Here is a 19,331-nt window from a genome sequence, read left to right as displayed (position 1 = left end):
TCATAAAACCTGTAAATGAGTTGACCACCATTTGCATTGCCAGTGGTGTCCTGGCCATTAGAACTGCATCGTCAGCATAAAGGAGTGCAGGTACAGATCTTCTCCCAACAAGTGGCATGTCCCTGCACTCCTCTATCAATAATTTTTCAAGACCGTTAATATAAATTGTAAACAAAAACGGAACGCGGACGCAGCCTTGCCGCACTCCTCTAGATACGGTGAATGGATCAGTACATTCTCCACCCTTGCCATACCTAACCCGGGCGGTAGCCCTCATGTAGAGTTCCCTAAGGAAATTAATTATGCCCACGTCTACTTCCAGGTTCTGCAGGACCGATCAAAGCTTAGAGTGGGTGACACAATTGAAAGCTGACGTTAGGTCAACGAATGTTAAAAACATTCAGACACCCTTTGCTTTTGTATACTTTTCTAGTAGAAGATGCAAATTAAGACATTGATCAGTAGTGCCTAGGCCCTTCCTGAATCCAGATTGGAGGTCGCTTAATACCGACCGTTCATCTGCCCATAATTACAATCTATTTAAAATCACCCTACATAAAATTTTAATGGTAAAGTCCAAAAGTGAAATAGGGCGATAGCAGTGCCAACTCGATCTGTTGCCTTTTTTAAAAATAGGGACTATTATAGATTCACTCCATGAAGGTAATAGCCCGTTAGAACAGGATGCATTAAAAACTTGTGTAAGCAATGGGCCCCAAAGATCCATGTTGCTTTTATAAAAGTCAACTGGAACTACATCCGGGCCAGGGGCTTTGCCTCCAGCACTATCTCTTATACTTATGTTTACTTCACTCAAAGTAATCCCCAATTCCAACCTCGCCCTGCTCTGTGCTACCTCCGGCCTTTCTTCATCCATTGCTTGGTCATGTCTAATCTTAGCACTGTAAAGTTCTTCATAGTGTTTGACCCAGTCAGTTTCGGAGATAGCTATCTCAACCCTGTAGATCAAATTGTAAGCTGGACAAGCTTTGTAAGCAAGTTGGCATCCAGACACGCAAAGCCAATTAGGCACGCAAAAACGACGAGGCCCCAACAGTCGATCTCTTGGGATCCGGTGATACATTCGGCAAAAAGAAGCATGATTCGGCTATGGAGGAAATTAAAAACCAAGCCAATGGACACATTGATCATAACTAGATTGAGAGAAGCTCGCTGCCTTCTAAAAAAAGCAAAGAGAGAACATCGAAAGGCTCACTGCAACCTCTTTTGGTCCAAACTATATCAAGATATAAGATCAAATAACTCTGCGAGGTTCTGGCGCACCATAAATAGCCTTGGGGGTCGAGCCCCGAAAGTCGCCTCATCAAACATATTGGAGTCAGAGTGGCATTCCTTCCTGCACAGCCACTTTAACGACCGACAAGATCACTCCCCGAATCACATCATTGGCACAAAGGGCACCAAAGCTCTGACAGAATTGATCTCACCTCCGGACCGCTTTAATAAAGGGCTAACAACGGAAAAGCTTTTCCACAAAAATCCTACAACTAAAAAGGAAACAGAGGGACAAGATCAGGATAACCGCACTGAGCACAGCAAAGTCCTAGAGGACCAAATTGAAAGGCTGATAAAAAAGGGTCAGAAAGATGGGGCCCCAGGACCAGGTGGTATTCCTTCGGCCTTGTTTAGCGAGGATCCGGCCTTCTGGGCCTCGTAGCTAGCCCCACTTTTTACCTCCATCTTAGTACAGAACAGCATTCCACCCTCCTGGCAAGGATCAATTCTCGTTCCAGTCTTCAAAGGTGGGAACAATAAATCCCCAGGGAACTATCGGTTGGTCACTCTCATTGATAATGAAGCAAAGTACTTTGCAGGGATCCTGCTGAGCTCATTGCGGGAATGGGCTGAGGAACATTCAATAATCCCTCCAAATCAAACTGGATTCACAAGTGAAACTGGCATTGCGGTTATCCTCATGACCCTCTCGTGTATGATGGACCAGGCGGAGTCTAGTATCAGACTGTTTTATATGGGATTTATAGATTATAATTCGGCGTTCAACAAAGTCAATAGGGCTAATTTATGGCAGAAGCTCTTTGCATTGAACATCCCAAATGGATTACCAAGAGCTCTAGAGTTACTGTACCAGGACACATGAGTCAGGGTAAAGATTGGCGATGGTTCCAGACTGTCACGACCAATTTTTACAACGAAAGGTCTCAAACAAGGATGCGTCTTGGCCCCTACACTTTTTAACTTATTTCTATCGGATCTCCCAGAAGCTCTAAATACAGTTAACGCTCATGCTCCCAAACTGGGCAGCCTACAGTTGTCAAACCTTTTATACGCCGACAACGTAGTCCTAAGCAACACAAAGATAGGTTTGCAAAGGCTCATGGACGCAACTGCCACTTACTCGAACAAAAACGAGCTCCAGATAAATAATAAGAGAACTAAAATGTTGGCGTTTCGCCCGGGAAGGCCAAAGAAGATGGCATGGGTCCTAAACTCAGAAAGCATCATAGAATCCAAAAGCCATAAGTATTTAGGAGTCTTCTTTGATAACAATGAAAGATACAAAAGCCATCTGGAAGAGCAAAAAAAGAAAGGAACAGCGCTAGCTTTTGCCCTCGGATCTATCCACAAAAAACTATTCGGCCCAACATTTGCTCCAACACTTCAGGTGGCACAGGCAAAAGTCATTCCAACCCTAACATATGGAAGCGAGGCGCTAAAGGGACTGGACAGCAACCAACTAGATCAAATGATAGTTAAGATCTTTAGAACAGTCTTCCAGCTACCATCCTTTATGTCACCGGCACAAATTAGGCTGGAACTGGGAATTTTCCAAACAATCGCAGAGTGATGAATTTTCTAACGTGTTCATCGAAGGAGGGCAGCCTAGCGGAACACCTATGGTCCAATTTGAATACAAAACGATGGCTAGCAGGGCACGGCTACTTGTCAAGCGGGCTAAAAACCTTGGGCCTGAGTGAAGTCTGGGACCTACACGTTAGCCAAAATGAGTTTAAAAGGCTAGCAAAAATAAGTGCAAAAAAGCTCTCCTCTATGGAAGACAAGGCGAGCCTTGCAAGAAGAAGACATGGTTGGATGACGCTCACATCGTATGACCAGCTGACACCTCAGTTACTTAACTTGTCCTTTTAACGCACACACCAAACTTCAGTTCTTAAGACTAAGATTGGGGGTAAACAACTTGTCGTGCCATCTTCCCAAATGGAAAAGAGTTCAAGCCCAGCAACAATGTCGATTTTGTGGCAACCATAGGGAAGACATAACTCACGTTCTGTGCCTGTGCCCAAGTCTCTTGAAAAAAAGAAGGACCCTTCTAGGGAGGACCTGGAACGAGAAGGAAGTCAGATCGTGCAGTCCTGCAGTTTTGGCTTGCTTTGACCCACGGAACACACATTTAAACTGTGCCCTGGTGAAGTTTTTGGACCGTGTAGCATAAAAATCAGGGGAGGGGAGATGTCTACCCCAACCTCAGCTAGAGGTGCAGATCCACGGTACTCCATAATAGCAGGAAGTCTGCCTAGACACTTAACTGTCGGAAACACCAAAATAAGACCGATATTAAAAAGGGAAGGGTGAACAGGCTGGACAACTTTGGGACTTAAAACACAATCTTGGCCACGACTACAATTGTCCTGATGGGATTGTTCCCCTAGGCACCCGGGGATCAGTGCACCCACAAGAGAGCTCGGACATGAGGCGGCTGGGTACTTTGTATTATTGGAACTGGGTTCTATTTTACCAAACCTACCAAGTGTTCTAACCTATTTATATTTTAACAAGTGTCACAATTTTATCTTTTGTACTCAAAGGTTTTCTTTTAAATCATGCAAAAAATAAATGTCAATATATATATTAACCCTGAGACTGGTCATATTCATACCAAGCTGCCTCAGAAACGGAAGCTTCCCGTTGAGAACTTCATACAAAATCCCTTTAAAGAGAAAATCTGTTGCTACCAGTCCTTTTCATCTACCAACATCATCCCTCCCCACCTCCTTTTACACCTGCAAATACTTTGCAAATCCCACCTCCGATGCTCCACAAACTCACCATGATGACGATGATGCTGATGATAGGGGGACACAGTTGCCAGCAATCCATGGACGGATTATACAATTGATCCTCCAGCAGATAATGACCCAGACCTTTACCCAGCCAAACCTGCTCCCCCAGACAATATATCCCACCAGGAACTCACTGCCAGGGCTGCACAATATCATGGGGTGGCAATGCACATAGAACCATTAGAAGAAGATATTTTGCTTGAGACTTTAGGATCCACACATAGGTCCTCACAAACACTCCCTATACTTAAAGGCATGATGAAACACGCTAATTACATTTTTAAGGACCCAGTACGAGCACGCATCTTGACTCCTAGAGTAGACAAAAAGTATAAGACCTCCCCAAAAGATCCAGTATTTAGTAAGGGTCAGTTGCTATTATATTCACTGCTAATGTCTAATGCTTGTAATAGGGCTAATTCCCAAACATCTGGGGATGCTCCTCCACCAGATAAGGAGTCTAAATTAATAGACGCTTCTGGCAAGCGCATAGCTGCTCAAGCTGCTCAAGCTGCAAATCAATGGCGCATTGCAAACACACAGGGCCTTTTAGCCAGGTACTACAGAGCACACTGGGAGGAAATGGACCTTACCTAGGAGCCACTTTAGACACAGTCCAAGCTCTAGCCTCTCCCAATGTAGACCGAATTCAAAATATTCAGACTGCGATACTACTTCAGTCCAACCAAGCCTTATCGGTCAGTGTGTTCATGCAACTGCTGGGAATGATGGCGTCTTGCATCGCAATTGTACCCCATGCAAGACTTCACATGTGTCCCCTACAAGAGTGCTTGGCATGTCCGTGGAATCAGTCGCAGGGTCAATTAACCGATCTAGTGTTGGTAGGAGGCTGTAACCATCATTGTCTGCAGTGGTGGAACATACAAAACGTATCAAAAGGACGGCCTTTTATCAACCCTATTCCACAGATCGTGCTCGCAGTAGACGCATCTCTGACAGGTTGGGGTGCTCATATCCAAGATTACACAATACAAGGCCTGTGGAGCAACAAACGCAAAAACCTCCACATCAACTATCTAGAGCTTCTAGCAGTTTTTCTAGCGCTGAAAGCTTTTCAAACTCACCTCATAGGCAAAACTGCCCTAGTCCGAACAGACAACATGACAGCAATGTATTATGTGCTAAAGCTGGGGTGGGACACTCACTCTCCAACTGTCAAGACTCGCTCAAGCCATTTGGAATTGGGCGATCTATCACCAGGTTTATCTTCTTGCAGGACACCTCCCAGGAGTAAACCACCAAATAGCAGACCGCCTCAGCAGGAGGAGAGAGCAATTCCACGAATGGGAACTTCATCCCCAAGTTCTCTTTCCGTACTTTCAACAATGGGGATTCCCACAGATAGACTTGTTCGCCACAGCAGAAAACGGTAAAAAATACCCAAGCTTCGGCTCCAGTTCCGGCTGTCATTTGAGATGTCATCAGTGATGTCACTGACCATGTCATGAATGATGTAATATGTGACATCATCAGTAGTGGATTGCGGGTGCGCGAAATATAGTTAGTACAACTAACTATATAGGAGCATTTTCAATGGTTTTGTATGAGTGAAATGTCCAGCTAACTATAACACCCTTGAGTGAATTTCAAAGGTTTTTAAAATGCTAATTCCTAACTATATAAGGCCTGAAACCTATGGTTTTTTCAGTGAATATATATATATATACCTTCCATGTACTTATGTATGTATATATTTATTACTTTTCTTCTAATTCAGCATATCCAATGCACTACCCTATTTCTCACCCTATACTGCTCTAAATTTATCCACTACCCCAACACTCTGACTCCTCTCAAACCTCATTCTACTACTCTTTCCAATGCACTACCCTATTTTTTACCCAATACCTCTATCAATATATCCCCTCCCTCTGATGAATACAGGCCTCAGCAAGGCCTGCGAGTGCAAAGGGTACGCCCTTCTGTGCACGGAGTCCTCAGATTACACAAAGAATTTGGCACGGAAACTGGAAATACAAAGACATAGTTTAATAAACCTTTAAAGGTGGTACTACAGCCCACACAACACTCTACAGTATTGTACAAGGTAGCACAAAGAACTCTAGTGCGCAGTCCCCTTTTATACACAAAGAAGGGGTTCATAAGTAGGCGGATACAACTCAAAACATGATTTACAACCATATATGGACATTTCTTGAACATGATCAATACATGGGTGGGGTTAACGGTTCTTGAGACCCGCGGAAATGCACATTCCTATCTACGCTAATCAAAGACAGATGTGACTCCTACTGGGCATGCGCTAGACACACAAAGGACTATTTATAACTTGTTGCTGGGCAAACTTCAGGGGTGACTAGCGGAGAGGTAGGACTCGCCACATGTCTGGCACATGGCAATATGTAGCAGACAAGATGGAGGCTATAAAACAAAATGGAGTCTGGCCGGAACAGAAATAAGAACGGGAAAACTGACAAACAGATCACAATATCATGTCTTCAACTAATGCCTAACATTATCGTTGTTTTATTTACAACAGACGACCCTTTCAGCATTAGCTGAAGACATTCGGTTTTCTAGGATAATCTAGATACTCATCGTTAATATCGATGCTCATCATTTCAGCTATCACTCTAGTTATACTTTTCTGGTGGACCGCCTCAGCAACAGTTCTTTTATTAGGCACACAAAATGAAACACACAAAGAACATATCCTAGGACTTTATTGGATGCATATACAACATGTAAAAATAAATGCAAGAATTATACAAAACCCAGTGAGAACTTTTCAACCCCATGTGGAGATCAGAGTCCAGAACCAGCTCGAGAATGTCCAAGTCCCATTTTCGACATGTATATCAGCTGCGATCTTATGTAATTTATTGATGGCCTTATACACAGAAGGAGTATGATCGGGGATAAATGCACAACAACTGTTCCAAATAATTCTACAAGCACCGCCTCTATCTGCTAACATCACATCCAAAACAATTCGGTTTTGTAATGCAACAATCCTAGTAATTTGTAGCTCTTCAGTAGTTTGGTTGGTTACAGCTTCTACTACTCTTGTTAATCGCCGTATCTTTCTACTATTCAGAGCAGCTCCAACAAAGAAAAACAATCCTAAATTGAAATCTATATACTGCTGCAGACTAGTGTCTGTCTGGTCCACGTCATCAATGGACAAAGTTAGTTTATATCGGTTTACAGTCACATTATTCAACAATTTAAAATTTTTATGATATGATGCAGGTGCCAAAAATACAGGTGGTAGTAAAAACGATACATAACATACTCCGGACCATCCAACTGGTAATCGATAATAACCCCTATTTCCACATCCAAAATAAGTGTTATGAGAGGCAAGGAATGTGCTGTTATTTAGACCATCAATATTCAATACAACAATACAATCACTAACACCTACAGGAATATGGCCTACACTCTGTACACATAAATCTGCTTGTGCCTGGGCCACTGAAATTACAAATTTCTCGTTACCGACAGTGTCTCTAGTGTTCGTAAAAATATAAGGCGTTGAATGATTGTCCGGTCGATGTTCTTCCCACTCCCATATAGTTCCATTGGCTTGTGGATAGCCTTCTTTGTCCTGATGGCATTCTTTATTCAGTCTGAAAAGTAATCTGCCCACTGTAGGCTTTCTTGTGGCAAAAAGCAAAGTGTACCATGCTCGACAAGAGTCATTATGAGAGAAAGGTAGAGGTATGAACGGAGTTCCCCCTTTCTTCTGGTGTGCTGGCATCATACCACATATCCAACAGTTCGTAGCATTAGTAGCCACGTGGGTATGATGCAACATCTGAATGAAAGTGTTATTCAAATACAACTGTTGATGCTTCAACTCCTGATATGGAAGTGTATAAAAGAAATGCTCATCTGGGACTGGAGTGGAAAGGACATACAACTCACGGGCAGGAATTTTATCCTCAACAAACCACGCGATGGTAGCAACAACTGCTACAGCAGCAATGAACCCTACAAAACAAAAAATCTTCTTCTTTTCCATTCGAACAAATGTACAAACAGTATCTTCCTGAAACTAAAGTGTTGTCAGAACTCTTCCCCCTAGGCAGCCGTTGATTTCTTGACCAGCGGGCCAAGACTGCTGTCGCTACAGTAATGCAGGGCTGATCCCCCCCCCCCTTGCCTCATATGCTCTCAGCTTCACTGACCTAGGGACCGTTCTGACAACTTCTCACACAATTGCAGGCTCTTTCCTTGGTCGCAGATTATATCTTCTTGCTCCAGGGACTGTCGGGTCCGGGAAGAACTCCTCTGATTCGTCGGGTACCACAGCACCGCCTCTCTCCGCAGTCAGGATTTCTCGATGGTCTGTCAATACAGCAGGCTCCACCAGGCCAGTTTGCACCTTCCGGCAATGAACGGAATGGATCCAGTTTTTCCGGTTGGTGACTCAGCTGTTCTTGTGGCAAGGAGAACTTGCTCGGGACCGCACCACCTCGGCTCCAGACTGCTTGACCTCTCGAAGGACTTGATGAGGACGAAGTCGCCAGGCCTTAGATTATGGCCTTCTCCTGTGGACCGGTCCGGGAGTGCCTCTCGAACCTGTTGATGAATGGAAACCAGACTGTCAGTTAATTGTGCCAAATAGTCATTCATTAAGACACAAGGTACATCATACACTGAGCTTGGCCTGGGCACTCCCATATGTTCATAGGACGCCCGAAAACTATCTCGTAGGGCGTAAGGCCCGTCCGAGAATGCGTACTGATCTGATAGACAATAATGCCAAAGGCAAAGCATCTGGCCAAGTCAAAGAGGTAGAAGCCTGTATTTTCGCTAGTTTAAGTTTCAGAGTACCATTGTACTTTTCCATCAATCCTGCTGATTGCGGGTGGAACACTGCATGAAATGTTTGTTGTATTCCTAATCCTTTCAGGACATACTTAACAACGTCCGCGATAAAATGAGGCCCGTTGTTACTCCACAACAATCTGCAAACACCGTATCGAGGAAAGAATTCCTTCAATAACACTTTTGCCGTAGTCATTGCAGTATTGTCCTTCGTAGGGTATGCTTCAATCCATTTACTGAATGTCAAACCACAACCAGGACATATTTCTGATTATTACAGCGTTCCAGCTGAATATAATCCATTTGCAATACTTCAAAAGGTGCAGTAGGTGTTGCAAATCCTCCTGCTGGAGTTCGTGTCCCTTATCCTGGATTGTATTTAAGACAAATCATGCAGGTCTGTACTACTCTCTTAGCCGTGCTAGCAATCTCTGGATGCTCCCAAACTTGCGTAAGCAATTTCACAATTGCTGAAGCTCCAACATGTGCTAGCCCATGTGCCATCTGGACCATAGGTTGTACAAAGGCTGTGGGTAGCTTCCACTTATCCATCTGTTTATTCCTCCAACAACCTTAATCGTCCAACTCTCCATCCTTGGACCATTGCTCCCGTTCTTTGTCAGAAGCGGTTCTTTGTATCTCTACTAACACCTCTTTCCTAGCATCGTGCCACCGCTCAGCTTGTGACTTCACAACATACATCAGAGTGGAGTCATGCTGCATCGCGGTTTCACGGGCTACACGATCTACAAAAGCATTTCCTTGTCCCACTTTATCTGTCACCTTCTTGTGTGCGCTACATTTCACTATAGCTATCTTCTTAGGATAGGTCAATGCAGTCAAAAGGTTATGTACTAACTCTCCGTACATTATCTGTGCTCCATGTGATGTCAAAAGCCCCTTTCCTTCCAGAGCAGGCCGAAATCGTGCGCTACTCCGAAAGCATAGCGGATATCCGTGTAAACATTCACACATAATCCTGCACTGAGCTCACATGCTCTTGTCAACGCTATCAGTTCTGCTGCTTGAGCTGATTTCTGCGGTATGCGTGCTGTCTCCACTATTGTGTGTAACGTAGAAATTGCATATGCTGCCGAGGTAGTCCCATCTGGCAACTTCAAGCAAGACCCATCCACCCACAGCTCTCCATCCACATCTGTAAAGGGTGTATCTTGCAAATCAATACAACCCTTTGTCTGTTCCTCAGTCACAAAAACACAGTCATGTGTTTCGTGTGCCTCGGGCTGAGTCACCGGAAAGGGCAACAACGTGGCTGGGTTTAACGTTGCACATCTCTTTAATGTAATATGAGGAGCCAACAACGTTAGCTCGTATCCTGTTGGAAGAGCACTAGTTAAATGCTGCGTCTTTGTCTGGTTCAAAAGAGCATCAACAGCGTGGGGGACAACACCAACAGCTTATGAGATAACACAATCCCCTCACTCTTGACGTATTGACACAGCTGTTGCTGCAACCGAGCGAAAACAACCAGGCAGTGCTCGAGCAACAGGATCAAGTACTGCCAAGAAGTATGCGCAAGGGCGTTGTTTGTCACCGTGCATCTGTACTAACACTGATAATGCGCATCCATCTCTCTCATGTACGTACAATGTAAAAGGCTTCGTATAATCAGGGGTACCTAATACAGGTGCTGAACAAAGAGCCTGTCGTAATTGTTGGAAGGCATTCTCACACTCATTTGTCCAGGGAAGGGGAACTGTAGTATCCTTTGTCAAAAGCGCTAACAGTGGTTTAACTATGTGTGAAAAACCCAGTATCCATTGTCTTCAAAAGGAAGTGAGACCCAAGAAAGCTCGAACATCTTTCTGCGTGGAGGGTGTTGGTGTGTCCAAAATTGCTTGAATACGATCTTGTGTGAGTGCACGCCCCTCCTTAGACAAAAGGTGACCTAAGTAGGTTACCTTTGGTCTACAATATTGCAATTTCTTCTTTGATACTTTGTGATTGTGCAATGCCAGGAAAGTAAGCAAGGACAACATGCACTCCTCACATTGTTCAGGAGTATCGGCCGCCAACAAGATGTCATCGACATATTGTATAAGCTCCACACCTTCAGGTAGAATAAAAGAATCCAATTGACGTTACAGCGCTTGGCTATAAATGCTGGGACTCTCAGTATAGCCTTGAGGAACTCTACAAAATCTATACGATCGATTTTTCAAAGTGAATCCGAAAAGATATTGGCTATCAGGATGAATAGGGATCGAAAAGAAAGCGTTCTTCAACTCTATAACAGAGAACGTTGTTGCAGTTGGCGGAACCAGAGTAAGAAATGTCGTAATGTCAGAAACCACTGGGTATTGAGGTATCACTATCTTATTCACCTCCCGTAAATCGATAATAAATCGATAGATCCTGATATCAGTGTCTTTATTCAAAATCGGTAGTATAGGACTGTTACACACGTTGTATGGAACTTCTTCTACAACACCAACTTTAATAAGATCCTGCACAATCTGTGTAAGTGCTTCCTCCCCCTCCTGTGAGATTCGATACTGAGGCAGGCGTGGTAACACAGCTCCCTCCTTTACACTAATGTGTACCGGGGGGATGATCATCTGTCCCACATCAGTATCCGAAGTAGCCCACAAGGTACGAGGTAAAGAGGCCAATGCAGTATCTTCTTGAATCGTACACACCCTCTCCATTTTCGGATAGTTGTCATTCAGGATAACACGTACTCCTTCAGGAGAGCATCGTATTGTGGCTCGAAAATGTTTGAGCATATCCAAACCCACAATGTTATCAGGCGTGTTTGGGGAGAGCAAGAATGGACATGGTACAACAAACTTATCTATGTGAATTGCAAGAGGTTGTCATAGTGGGCTAAGAGAAGGCGTTCCATCGAACCCTATAGATGTAATTGTTAAGCCAGACAGGGGAGCCCTCGGAACCAATTCTTTAGACAAAGCGCTATGAGTAGCTCCTGTATCAACCAGGAACCGATCAGTAGAACCCAAAACATGTGCTGTAACATAAGGACCCCTCTGATCTACTGGCACTTCGACTGATTCCTTACCCCATCCTACGCAATCCTATGCATATTGTGAATCGTGACATTCAGGACGCGCATACTCAGATATTTGGCATTGATTCCGTCGATCAAAGACGTTAGACACATCTTGCGGTCGCATACTAGAATCAAACCTAGCACGATCGTTCGTGTTGCCCCTGGGGCCTGAAAAACCTCCTCTATTTCTCACCGGTCCTTGACCGCGCTCCTGCCGCTGTGCGCGCAACAATGGACACTCTTTCGCCCAATGGCCCCTCTGCCTGCAATATGCACATTGATCTCTAGCCAAATTCGTACGACCAAAAGAAGAACCAGAAGAATCTCGAGCACCCCTATCAACACCTCTACGGGGCGGTCCGTACACTTGTGCTAACATAACCTTCGTTTTTAAATCCTTAGACTTCTTTTCTTCATTACCCTTCGCTTCTAATTCCTGATGCTCATAATACTGAGCCATCGTCAAGAGGGATGCCGGAGACGAAGTCGTCCAGGATCTCTCTCTCGCTTTTAAACGAGCTGCCACTCCTGGCAATAAATTGGAAACATACTTATCAACGAAAAGATGTCGGCCCGTGTCGTCCGTAAGCGACTGACCGCTGAAATCATGAAAAGTCTCCTCGAATCGCGTAAAGAAATCTGAAAGCGATTCATCTACCTTTTTGTTTACACGATGCTAACATAGTCCAATCAATCTTTTTAGGGGGGATAATCGTTTTTAGCTTGGTCAAAATGGCAGCAAGGAGTTCTAAAATCGACTGGGGTGGTTTTTGCGCAGGTTTCCTGCCTCTATCCTCATCCTCAAGATCCGTCCATTTTGCCTTAAAGATTATGAGATCATCTACTTTCCGCACAGATCTCCACATATCGGGAGGTAATATGAGCCCAAAGAATAAATCAATATCAGCTAGGGTCATAGTACAAGAATTTAGGGCCCCCTCAACTTCCTCATAAAAGGCGGCCGGATTCTTTCCTGGATCAGGTAATGCAGCTTTTAATGCCATAACATCTGCTCTATTCCAAGGAGTATAAACCCAATTATAAATGAAATACCCTTTTGCATCAAGAGAACCCTTATCCGAACTAGTACCCGCTCCTTTAGGAGGAACGTACAAAGGCGCTGCCTCTCGCATCGGCTTAACATGCACTGGGTCGATCTTATCTGAGTGAAAGATAGATGACTGCTTCCCGCCGCTGCTCGGATTCGTTTTCTCCTCCTCCGCTTTTCTCTTCCGCGCTTCGTCCCATAGTCGGAACATCTCGTCCCATAACACAAACAGCCGTCGAACCGCATCAGGCACCTGAGAAGGAAGAAGAAGACCTTTACGCAATTCTTTAGAATCAGCTACCACATCATCAGGTTCAAGAACATCAGAATACTTCCGAAAAGATGTAACAACTTCATCAGAAAGAGTCTCGGCAAAGTATAATTTCTCCCTATCCTGCCATCCTTCAAGATCCTGCATTAAGTCAGGGAGGGAAACAGTAGCCTTGTTAACTCGATAAGCGATCTTTCGGAGGTCAGCCATACGATCGTTCGACAACATAGACCGCGTATCCACCTTTACTGGGGGCGATCCAGAATCCTGACCACCTCCTCTCGGAGCGGACGGACCAGCGTACGGGGCGTAGAGCGATCTAATAACGAAAAATCATCATCATGTTTATTAAGGACATGATTAAGAGGCTGCCGAACAGCATACTGGCCTGATATCTGCAACCGACGTTCCTTTTCCTGTTTTTCTTCTAATTCCTTTGCTTCGCGCTTTCTCAACTCTTGCGCTTTCTCACGCTCACTCTTTCGTTGTCCCTTCTCAATCAGCGCTTGCTCGCGTTTCTCGCGCTCACGCACTTCTTTCACCCACATACGCACACATTCAAACATATCCTGCCTCGCTCGTCGCTTACACATACACTGCTCCACATACTCAATTTTCCGCAAATCAAACGATCCATACAGAGGCCAACGTAACTCGGGATCCTTTTTCGTATATTTCCTCCATAACGTGCTGTACATTATGGGGGAAAGACCAAATTTTACATACATATCCCTATTCGACGTCCCTTCCGGGGGAGCAGGCTGTGATTCCACAAGTCTTAACCGGTCGCTTCCAAAACAGCAGCACCACTTACGGAGTGCGCTTAAAACAGGCATGTCAGAAATAGTGCAAAATATGCAATATTATAATTAAAATGGCACTTAAAACGTTGCGCCGCTCAAATCCAAAGGTCAGGAGAAATATCTCCACATTGCCTGCCTATTTGTGCTGCAACGCATATATCCCAAATCCAAACCAAATATGACTAGTCACTTCAAACAAATTAGTCTCAGCAAGCGTATCCTAAAACTGCCTTGCCAACCCAGACTACCAAAGGCTCGCAGCAAGTACCGTACAACGGTTCTTATCAATCAAGAGCGTCCAGATTCCAACTGCCAAGTTCCAAATTCGCCCAAACGGCCACTGCACGGCAAACCGACAGAAGAGGTCTCAGTCGAGGACCGGCGCCACCCAGATGGTCAGATCGGAAGGGAAGGAAGAACACCTCGGGATGCCAGGACTAAAGGCGCCGCTGGCAGTTATCACGTCCCCGGCAAGGTTCCAATCCTTCGTCATGACCAATCCTTCGAGCATCCGAGTCGCCGATGAGCCCCACGTGTCGGGCGCCAATTGATGAATACAGGCCTCAGCAAGGCCTGCGAGTGCAAAGGGTTCGCCCTTCTGTGCACGGAGTCCTCAGACTACACAAAGAATTTGGCACGGAAACTGGAAATACAAAGACATAGTTTAATAAACCTTTAAAGGTGGTACTACAGCCCACACAACACTCTACAGTATTGTACAAGGTAGCACAAAGAACTCGAGTGCGCAGTCCCCTTTTATACACAAAGAAGGGGTTCATAAGTAGTCGGATACAACTCAAAATATGATTTACAACCATATATGGACATTTCTTGAACATGATCAATACATGGGTGGGGTTAACGGTTCTTGAGACCCGCGGAAATGCACATTCCTATCTACGCTAATCAAAGACAGATGTGACTCCTACTGGGCATGCGCTAGACACACAAAGGACTATATATAGCTTGTTGCCGGGCAAACTTCAGGGGTGACTAGCGGAGAGGTAGGACTCGCCACATGTCGGGCACATGGCAATATGTAGCAGACAAGATGGAGGCCATAAAACAAAATGGAGTCTGGCCGGAACAGAAATAAGAATGGGAAAACTGACAAACAGATCACAATATCATGTCTTCAACTAATGCTTAACATTATCGCTGTTTTATTTTCAACACCTCCACTCTCTCATTCATCCCAAACCTGATATCACTACTATGATCCTCAAAATAATCCTTTCTAGACTCTTCCCTCCTCTACCCCTCCTTGAATCATCTCATACCTATTTTACTATTCAGATCTTCCAAACAGGCCTTACCTCTGGCTCTTCCCCCTCCACCGCCCCTTTACTCATTTCAAACCCACTCCTACTGCTATGAACTCCCCCCCCCCAAAAAAAATTTAGACCCTTCCCTCTTCTATCCCTCCACTATTCCTTTTCAATCCAAATAGCTGACTAACGTCCATGAATCCAAATTCATTTCATATTTCCCTATACTAGCTCCCCTCCACCTCTCCTTTACTCATCCCAAACTCTCCACCCCCTCCTCCCCGTTGCCCCCACGAATAATAACTCTTTAAGAATTTTTTTTTAATCTAAACCCTTCCCTCTTTTAGCCTTCCACTATTCCTTTTCGATCCAAATAACATACGAACATGTCCTCCATTCAAATTACTTTCATATTTCACTATACTAATTCACCACTAACACTTTATGGGTTACGGCGTAACCTGCTACTCGCCAAAAAAGTGTTTCAACACCACATCAGGGATTGCTAGTGCTATATAAATGCAAACCATTTCCCTATTCTATCCCTCCACTATCCTTCTAAATTCAAATAACTGACTAATATATCCACCGCTCAAATTACTTTCATATTTCACTATACTGATTCACACTATTCCTTTTATGGGTTCCGGAGTAGCGTACTACTCGCCGAAAAAGCGCTTAGACACCCCGTATGGGGTAGTAATTGCTGATAGTTTGATATAGTGTTCCCTTGTTGATCTTTTCTGGTATTTTGTTGAACCACATTGTTACACTTCCTTTCGTCTCTCCTGTCGTCTCCTACCGCATCCTCCCTCTATTTATGTCTCTCCTTCCCTCCTCTCTCAATATATTGAGACTGAACTATTTTGTCTGACGCCCCATGGAGCTACTTGGTTTAGCTATAGGGAAGATGGGCCGTGGATTCCCTCCTTGGTCGTCACCTACCCAGTCGGTCTTTAGGCAGACTTCTTTTCGTCTCTCCCTATTGTCTCTTCCCTAGCTCCTATCCTCTCTCCCCTGAATCTCTCCCCTTGTCTGCCCTGGGATCACAGCTTACTGGACTTTGGACGTTGCCTTGACTCGTCTACCGGTTTGTGTCCCCATCGCCCTTCCCATCCTCTTCCCATGCTGTGTCTCTCACCCTCCCCTCCCCTTTCCCGCCCTCATTATCTGTTTACTTCCCGTGCTCCAACCCCCCCTCCCCTGAATCTCTTACCTTGCCTGCTTTTCCCCTTACATATTTGTGCTTATTGTTTACAACTCCTTTGAATGCCTCTCGGTCAACATCAATTCGCCCCTCCACAGCCCACTCCAATGCCTTCTCCTGTACCACCCTCCAGGAAACGCTACTGAATTTGGCGAACAGCTGTCCGATCTGATCACTCAAACCGATCTCAACAATGACTTCAGAATAATTCTGGGCGACCTCAACCTAAGATGGAATGCAACCAAGAATCCGCTCATCCAATCTCTCACCTCCCTTCTTCAAGACCACGATATGATCCAACACTGCTCAGAAGAAACACACCATAGAGGAGCGATCCTGCATGCAATCATTGCGGACAAAAAGACAATTTCAATTGACCACATTATCCCTGTGGACTGGTCCGACCACCACGCCATCCTCTTTCATATGAACCACCCGGCTCTTTCCCTCCCACCCACACAAACCTCCCCCAAGTGGGTCAGAAACTTATCGAAAGTCCCCCCTGACAAGCTACAAGATGCTCTCAGCTCACTCCTCCGGAGCTCGACGGAGCACCTCTCAACCACGGATCTCACCTCGCTCTATCACTCCAACCTGGAGTGCGTCCTGGACCAGCTGGCACCTAGAAAACAAAAAAAACCAGAAGCATTCCCTCCAGTTCTTGGTTCTCCACTGACATCAATGATGAGCGCAGACTCCTAAGAGCCATGGAAAGATCCTGGAGGAACAACCCCACTGCCCTCAACCGGGACCAACTCAAAACAGCTCGCAAAACCTACCTTAATCATATCAAGAACAAAAAGTCATCCTTCTGCTCTGCTCTAGACGAGGCTAAAAACCGCCCCAAAGAACTCTTCAATATCATCAGGAACCAAACCTCCAATAGCTATGACAGACAGCTTAACTGCGTCCAAATCCCAGTGCGACGACTTTGCTAACTTCTTCAACGAAAAAATTGCCTCAATTGACCGATCTTGCAGCGATCTTTCCGTCCTCACAGAGTTACGCCCCACTGCTTCTACCCACTCAAGACCAACAACTGCAGCCACTCGCTGGTCTTCCTTCCAACCCATCCAAACCGAAGCGATAAGCGATCTCATTGCCATCGCTAATCCCTCATCTCACTCCCTTGATCAGCTGCCCTCGAGACTGACCAAAGACCTGAAACATACTCTAGCCCCTATCTGGGCCAAGATCATCAACAGCTCTTTGAGCGATGGCTCCATCCCTGACTGCCTTAAACTAGGTCAAGTCACGCCACTCCTAAAAAAAAAAACCTGGCCTCGACCCCACAGTACTGAACAACTTCAGACCAGTGTCGAACCTTCGGCTCTTATCGAAAATTTTGGAAAAATGTGTGTTATCTCAGCTAACCCATCACCTAGAGATCTTGAATCTTCTTGACCCACACCAATCTGGGTTCAGAAAGGGCTGCAGCACAGAAACCGCAATCCTCAATGTGATGGATGACCTACACATGTCTCTCGACTCCAACCAATGTAGCCTCCTCATCCTCTTAGACCTCTCGGCAGCGTTCGACACAGTGGATCACAACCTACCACTCAATGTCCTACAGAAGAGAGCGGGTTTGGAAAAAAAAGTTCTCAAATGGTTTGCCTCCTTTTTTAACAACCGCACACAAATTATCAAAATTAAAAGCTCCAAATCGAACCCCCTCCCCATTACTAGAGGAGTCCCACAGGGGTCAATACTCTCTCCACAACTTTTCAACATCTACATGGAGCCCCTCACTACAATTCTAAGGAACTCCAACATCCCCTTTCACCTCTATGCGGACGACACACAACTCTACCTGGAAACCACTTCGATCGCAGACATCCACAGACTAAATGACACACTCACAGAGGTACAACACTGGCTCTCATCCAACCACCTCAAACTTAATGAAGAAAAGACAGAAGTGCTCCTCATCTCAAACAAAAGTGAAAATCCCCAAATACTCGAATGGCTCAAAGCCTTAAACGCCCTCAATGTTCCTCTTGTTCCTACAACCTCCGTCAAATCACTGGGGATCACTCTGGACCCAAAACTGGACATGAAAGAACACATCTCTAAAACTGCCAAAAGTGCTTTCCTTAACCTGAAACTTCTCTACAAACGTAAACCCTTCCTCCCCTTGAAAGACCTGAAACAGGCCACTCAGGCACTGGTACTCTCTAGGATTGATTATGGCATTGCTACTCTGACTGGAACAGCCAAATCTCATCTAGGTCCTTTGACTGCTACCCTTAATGCAGCAGCTAGAATGGTTACGGGAACTAAGAAATATGAGCACATCACCCCGGCTCTCAAGGACTTGAAATGGCTTCCTATTAACCTACGAGCCAACTTCTGCACAGTCTGCCTCACACACAAAGCCCTGCATACAGGTAAACCGGAATATCAGGCCAATAAACTCAAGAGAGCCGGTCAGTCCAGGACCCTCAGAAGCTCCAACACGCTACTACTCATACCTCTGAAATCACAGAAACGTAAAAGATCTAACAGGTCCTTTGCGGGAAATGCTCCAAAGATATGTAACTTCATCCATGGCATTAAGAAAATAGCATTGAATTGTTGTTGGGGTCTTTTATTCAGGAAAACTGGACGGCAAGCGAGTTAAAACAGGAATCGCCCTTTATAGCGTTCCCTTCCTTGAAGGATACTTGTTTTAACAGATGTTCTCTGATCTAGGCTTCAACATCCGAGGCAAAATTGTGTGATCTGAAGCATATTGCTTCATTTCCCTCTGTCACAAATTGTAAACGTGTAAAGTGAATGTGTTCTGGAAGAAATGAATGTGCTGTCTCAATTAAATGTTCGC

At 45.0% G+C, this 19,331-nt stretch overlaps 1 protein-coding gene across 1 annotated transcript in view; it reads left to right on the top strand.

Moving 5' to 3' along the window:
• ZC3H18 (zinc finger CCCH-type containing 18) overlaps window positions 1-19,331 on the top strand; it is a 449,445-nt gene that overhangs the window by 134,805 nt on the left and 295,309 nt on the right. The gene's annotated exons all lie outside the window — the stretch shown is intronic.

The sequence above is a fragment of the Lissotriton vulgaris genome, chromosome 12, assembly GCF_964263255.1.
Source record: "Lissotriton vulgaris chromosome 12, aLisVul1.2, whole genome shotgun sequence".
In the NCBI taxonomy this organism is placed as follows: domain Eukaryota; kingdom Metazoa; phylum Chordata; class Amphibia; order Caudata; family Salamandridae; genus Lissotriton; species Lissotriton vulgaris.
The sequence above is the reverse complement of the archived record's forward strand: the minus strand, read 5'-3'. Positions and strand labels throughout refer to the sequence as shown.